We start from the raw sequence: 7,702 nt of genomic DNA on the forward strand, positions 1-7,702 counted from the left end.
TATATATATGTATATATGATGCAGAAGACTTTTGACTTATGTAAGTCACTTTCCATCTCGAATAAGTTGTTTTGCTCAGTCTGGTCTCCTAATAGATTCTCCAGCGTTTAGTCACTATAGCTCAGAAGGCCAGTGTTGGCACGGCAATTATGCTGTCTCAGTTATTACGCTGCCATCGCCATTGTTTTTGTTATTTATTACAGAGGCATGATAATTATGTTGACAGTACTGTTTCAGTGGAATGCAAAAGACCAGATAATTAAGGATGGTAATTCTCCACGGAGACAATCAAAGCCTCTGCGGCCGGCTGAGTTCTGGCGCGTGTCAGCACTATACTTGCTCACAAACAAAATCAATGCAAATGTTCCCTTTTGCACGGCAAAGTAACAAATTTGTATGTTTACTGCAACGGTAGCACTTCATTGCGCTTTATTGCTTTTTGTGTTTGTTTTGCTGTTTTCTTGTTTATCCTGGCCACAGAATCTTGGCATATGGTGTGATTGCTGGCCGCCGAGCTCATACTGGTGAACTTCTCTTCTGAACGCTCGTTTATCCGCCCCCGTATAGCCTGATTCAGTTCGGCCTCTGCCCGTACGCAATGGCACATTGAGTCAAATGTTGTTGGAATCCATTTGCTTTATTCACTTGCGGCGACAACAACCATATCAAAGTAATAACAGCGAATGCCCTCAGAAGTTTAATGTGATTTCCACTATGGAGGTTCAATATATTTCCATGCACAATAGCAGGACACGCTGTGGCAATATGAAGGGGAAAAAAACATCTTAGGCTTTCTTTATTGCCATTTCCCATCTGGTCTCATCTCTCCTGTCTCGTATTGCGTTTGATGGTGTCAGGAGATCACAGCATTGGTGTATTTTGACAGCGTTGCATTTCCTCGGCAGGACATAAACAGGTGTGATGTCTGTGGAATGAGCCGTTTACATGTGAGTTTAGTCTGATGCAGGGGATGGTATGTTGTTTCTACTGCTGGCACAGGAAGGGGAGAATTCCTATGGAATGACTAACTCATTGGTACACTCTAAAAAATGCTGGGTTGTTTCAACCCAACTTTGGGTCAAATATGGACTAACCCAACTGTTGGGTTACATTTTTACATTACATTTTTAACCCAAAAGTTGGGTTAGTCCAAATTTCACCCAAAGTTGGGTTGAAATAACCTAGCATTTTTTAGAGTGTAGGCACATCAAAGGCCTTCTGAGAACAGAAGGAAACAAACCGAACCCCTTTCACATCAGATTCCAACCAGATGTTATTTAGGACAATTCAAACCACCTTTGAGAGTCATTTGGGACATTTGCCATTAAAACCCCTGATCCGAAACAGGTATTCATTCATCACTGGTTCTTGGGTGCTGCATGGGTCAAATGCTACAGGAATGCAAAAAAAAGTAAGTTTATGTATCGAATAACATTTTCGGAGGTATTTATTTACATCTTTCACAAAATGCTATTAAGTTGTCATCACATTCAAATAAAAGGATTATTAATGATTTTGAAAGAAGTCTCTTATGCTCACCAAGGCTGCATTTATTTGATCAAAAAATACAGTAAAATCAGTAATATTGTGAAATATTATTACAACTTCAAATACCCGTTTTCTATTTGAATATATTGTAAAATGTAGTTTATTCCTGTGATCCAAAGCTGAATTTTCAGCATCATTACTCCAGTCTTCAGTGTCACATGATCCTTCAGAAATCATTCTAATATGCTGATTTGCTGCTCAAGAAACATTTCTTATTATTATTAATGTTGAAAACAGGTTAGCTGATTTATATTTTTGTAGAAACCGTAATACTTTTTTTCAGGATTTCATTTCTGATTAATAGAAAGTTCAAAATAACAGAATTTATTTGAAATACACTTTTTTTTGTAACAAGAAAAAAAAGTATTTTCTGTCTCTTTTGATCAATTTAATGCATCAGTGCGAAGTAAAAGTATTGTGTATTTATTTATTGATTGAGTGATTTATTTTTTAATTTTAAGTTAAAAAATGGCAACATGGAAAGAGGGCCTTCAAGATACTTAAAGGGGTCATATGATGCTTTTTAAAGATCATTATTTTGTGTGTCATTTTTGCAAGTAATCTCTTTGTTCTTGCTGAAATAGTATATAATATTTAAGATTTTAATATATATATATATTTGCATCAAGTACTGAGTTATGGTAGAGTGATATAGTCAAAGTTTAGATAAAGAAAAAATCAAATGAAATGGTACACTTGTATCAAGAATATTCTTGTGATCATCAATTCAAAGTGGCAATTCTGCTATTTTAGAAACCAGTAGGAGGTAAAGTTGTAAGACTTGCTTTGTCTCATGTCTCAAGAATCAGTGAAATGTTCAATCATCTCGTATCCGTAGTGAAATTAGCAGATATCTGAGGAAAAACGAATCTCATCTCACTCCTAACTGTGCTGAATGTCATTTTAAAGCACTTCTAAAGGTGCTGCCATAACATTTTGCCACAGCAAAATGTCATTCATTACCATGCAAAATCTTATCTTGCTTAATCAACTGTTTCTATAAGCACTGAAATGTCTTTCGCTTCTCACAGGTATTCAGTGATGAGTATCTTACAAATTGGTCTTCTTAAAAGAGAAAACCACAGAGAAGTTCACACAAAGATCACACGACTCCCACCTTCCGTGAAATGATAACGCAGGCCCGCTGTATTAATTGATACTTCAAGGCCTTAAAAATTGGTATAGTTGTCTAACAGAATGAATAATGTTGAAGCAGTTGTGTTTTAAATGATTTGATAAGTATTACGAGCGAGGTTTAACATGCTCCAGGCTGCTCTTTTTACCCAACATAGCAGCGTTTTCCACTCTAAACCACCGCGTTTTGATACGCATTTCTTCAAGGCATGAAAATTGCAGCTAGTTATGCTGGAGACATGCTTCTCTAATCATAATTATGGTAGCATTACAGTAATTTAGCCTAAACAGTTCGTTAACTGGCAGGAGCACATGCCACAGGCCTGTTTTGATTGTACTGCTGAGCTCTTGGCTGGCTGGATGAAACGCTTCTTATTAACGTCAGCTGCAATAGCTCAAACGCCATCATGGATCCTTCCTCCAAGTGAACATCTCCCGCTGGAGTCGTCGCTGATGGTGGTTGAGCACTAAAGCTTGGCCCCGTCTCCATCCATCAGGACCGACGCGCTAGTGATCTCCGCAGACAGGGATTTTCTCGCAGTCGCCACAGCAAACGACGGAAGTTCTTAATTAGGTTCCCGCCATAATGATGCTTGTTGAGACGACATTATCATACAGCTTTCGTGACATGCTGTGTGTGGAAACCTAGCCGTAAGAATGATAAATCAAAAATGAGACCTTTATAATAGTTTCCGTTAGACAGAAATTAGTTACTGGAAGTCGTTTTGTCCTGCTGCCTTGCAGATATTACTGAAATATGGCTTTTTGCTAATCTGAAAAATAGGCAATCAGAACAATCTCTATCTGTCAGTCATCTGAGGTGTTTTTGGATTTGATGACATAGGTCCTATCTTTTGCAGGTTAGTTAGCAAAATGGTTGAAATAGCTTATAATGCTTTTAAATGGAAAGAAAATGGAGACTTTTTTTTTTTTTAAGTCTTACAGATATTTCTCATCAAATGTTGACTAAATAATCTGTTATCCTAATTCATTTTATAGCTCTTTATTAATATAGTGACACATTATTTGTATTTGTATTTGTAGTTTCCCCCCCGTGTTGCTTTTTTTTTTACTGTGTTTTTGTTGTTGTTGTAATATTAGTATCATTAATATACTTATTTATGTTTACTATTTAGAATTAGATTTTATTTTTATTTTTTATGTTTTTGAAATGTGTCTATATAGTATTTATCATTCGTATTATTAATATTCATATTATTAATGTTATTTAAAATATTATATGTATATATATATATATATATATATAGACAGAGAGAGAGAGAGAGAGAGAGAGAGAGTTAATATATTGCTCATTTTGCCGGTTTTGTCATTTTTATTAGGTTTTTGTCTATATTTATTTATTTATTTATTTATTTATTTGTAGTTTATTTAGTTTTGTTTATTTTATTACTTTTACTTTAAACAAAAATGACAAACGCTACACTGACAACTAGCTTTATTATATATAATATATATTTTTATTTTTATTTTTAAATGATGTTAGTTTTAGTTGACGATAATAACCCTGCTGTGCTGATAGATAGATAGATAGATAGATAGATAGATAGATAACATTACAGCTATGAATCATGATGATTTTGTACCTGCTATTGCTAGTCAGAGGTGGTATTTTTGTTACTACACAGAATTTTACTGGACAAAACTAACCAAAAGCATCATATGCTTGAGTACATCGTAGACCCATTGAAACCAATGGAGCTACGATCAACTTAGGCTTACGATGCTTTTTAGAAACGCAGCCCAGGTGATTCTCTCTTCAAAAAACAAGAACTTCAGAGGACTAAAAGAGTCAACAAATACAGATTTGTCTTAGTATCACAAAAGAAGGAACATACCTCTACTGTGGTACATTTGTAAAGCGGTCTATATTTGGTAGGTGGGTTTCTTTGAACCGACAGCCATCGCAAGATCAGATAGATGTCAGATAGCTGAGATTCAGATGGTACGTCTGCCACCTGCACTGCCTCAGTAAATGCGTTTACTGCCAGGCTTCAAACGCAAGAGTCAAAGAGATATTTGTGTGAGTGTGTGTGTGTGTGTGTGTGTGTTTTTCCCGTGCCGTCTGTCTGGCAGATAGTAACAGGTCACAGCTCGACTGATTCACACATTAGGATGGCATCGTTTTACAGGGAGTTTGATGAAGCCAGACTTGTACTTTAATATTGCATGTGTGATCAAGGGTCAAGGGGAAAAAAACAGATGAAGAACTGAGTCTGAATGAGTTGGAATAAATTAGGCACAATCCACTGGATGACGAACTGGAATAACAGGCCAAGGAATTTACTGAATTGCAATTCAAAGAAATGTAGGCACGTGCAAATACAGATACACTGAAAAACATCTATCTCTTATATTAGTATTATTTATATAAATAGTATATATTAAAGGGGTGGTTGATTGCGATTTCACTTTTTTAACGTTAGTTATTGTGTAATGTTGCTGTTTGAGCATAAACAATATCTGCAAAGTTACGACGCTGAAAGTTCAAAGCAAACGGAGATATCGTCTTTTAAAATTCTGGCAGTTTAATGCCTACAAAAACGGCTGGTAGGGACTACAACGAGTTACTTCCCGGGTTCGTGACATCACAAACCCAGATAAACCCCACCCTCGGGAAAAGGCAGCAAAGGGGGCGAGGCCATGCTGTGCTGCTTTAGAGAAGAGGAAGAGAAAACTAGAGGTGCAGGTAAAAATCTATTCATATATGAATCGCGATTCTGTCTTCTAACGATTCTAATGGATTCACAAGTTTCAAAATCAATGTTCTAATGCAGCGGTTCTCAATACTGTTCCTTGCTTCCCCCTGCTCTGCACACGCTCTGCATCTCTCTCTCTCTCTCTCTCTCTCTCTCTCGGACCAGCTACCCAATCAGAGCCCATCACCTATTTCTGAGGGAGGGGCTTCATAAAAACAGGAAAAGATCAGCCAGTTTCTCAGAGAAGGGACAGAGCGGTGTGGAATAAAGGTAAATTATGTGAAAAATAATGCGTTTTTTTTTTTTAAACGAAGCATTAACACACGTTAGACTGCACCCCATAAACACAATCAAGCCTAGAAAAAAAACAGTGAACCACCCCTTTAATATATATATATTTTTAATTTTCAGTTTTCATTTTAGTTTAAGTTTTAGTAATCTTTTAGTAATTTTTAAAAGTTTTTCGACTTTTTACATATTTCCATTTAGTGTTTTTTTCTTCTTAGTGATTTAAGTACTTCAACTTCTTTCATTTTTATATTATATTTTAGTACATAAACTTAAACGTTTTTTTTAATCTACCCATCCATCCATCCATCCATCGAACTTCAGGGCTTTTAGACTTTTCCCAAAGCATTCAAATGAGAATGTTTGAACCAAAATTTAATTTGTTTTGACAAACTTTGCTTATCTATTTATAAATGACAGTGATATACATTTCAACTAAACATTTACATTTAAATTCAAAATCAAGAATTAAATTGGAATTTAAAAGGCATTCCCAAACCTAGCATATATTCATACATGCTTAACACTACTTTTGATGGATCAGTCATTACCCAGTGGGTAAAATCAACTCCTACTCATAATTTTCTGTTTTATACTGTTCCATTGGTAACATGATGGTAGTCAAATGTGTTGTAAATGTGTTAATGTTGATTGATTGACGGTTCCACTTATTATCGCTAAAGAAATGCAAGACATCCCTCTTTGCTACATGCTTTTCAGTGGTTTATTTCACGTGAGTTATATGTACAGACATGCTTGTATGTCCTAACAAGAGTTGAATCGTGTTGCCATAGCATCTGTGTTAGCAGTATCTAAACGAAATGATTTAAATGAAATGCATCAGTTAACATGAAGAACTTGTGCGCTTGATACAGTAAATCCGCTCTGGTCGAGGGATTCAGACTCCTTTTGCCTTTTTCTCAGAATCTGTTATTGAGCTTATATTGCCTCCTGGACTTGTTCTGGGTTTCAAAGATCACAGCTCTACAACGAGACCTTCCTCCCAGCCTGCATTTTTATGCCATTCCTCAAGCTTTCAGCGAGATTCTACATAATGCATTAAAGCTTCTCTGCCTGTCATTTATTTATATCCTTTCTGCACATATTTTCCCTCTTTGGGGCGTTCGTACAGCTACAAAATAACCGTGTGTCATTTGGCTGCCTTCCTTCATTAATATTCATATGTATAATTAAATATGACAAATGTATTTTGGCGGTGCTGTTGGTCCTCCCTGATGCCTGGAGCTCAGCTCTTTCACGTTTTTGTTTGTTGGACTTTGTGTTGTTATTCATCCTGCGTGTCTGGAATCTGAGTCACCCTGTCAAATCCGAGTGAAGCTTCCCGGCCTTCAGAATTCTTTCTGCAGCAGGAGCCAAAAGGCTCGAGTTTGAAAATTTCCCCTGGATCTACCGAGTCAGAGGATTGGACAGAAGTTAGCCAGCCACAGTATTTCACATAAAGTTTCTCGGGTTGCAGAGAAGCCTTCATAAACTTTTTGAAATCTTTCTAAAAGTTGTAGTCTGAAAGAGAGAGAACACACTGTGAAAAAAACCCACCCATTTTTAACTTAAGTTGCTGCCTTCAATTTTTAAGTATAAGCTTGGTTGTACAAGTCATTTCAACTTAAATTACATCAAACCAAGTTTGAATTTCATAGAACTTTAAGAACATTGAAATTGCTCAACTTATTTTGATGAAAGTGCTATAAAAACACAATTTGCCATGCTTACTGATCATCTAATTTTATACAGTGTACCTTAAAATAAAATTATGCTATTATTTACTCACTCTCATTTTGTCAGTGTTATTTTAGTAATTATATACTATTGTAGTATTTATTACTATTTATTTTTAATGTACTTTTGTCATTCTTATTTTATTTATCAGTTTTTAATGATTATATTATGTTATATTATATTATATTATATTATATTATTATAAACTTTATCTTTAGTTTCATTTTAGTTAGTTGCCTAGATAATTTTACAAGTAATTTTTTAAAGTATATATATAT

This window comes from Sinocyclocheilus anshuiensis, unplaced genomic scaffold (assembly GCF_001515605.1).
Source record: "Sinocyclocheilus anshuiensis isolate Anshui unplaced genomic scaffold, SAMN03320099.WGS_v1.1 scaffold1189, whole genome shotgun sequence".
Lineage (NCBI taxonomy): Eukaryota > Metazoa > Chordata > Actinopteri > Cypriniformes > Cyprinidae > Sinocyclocheilus > Sinocyclocheilus anshuiensis.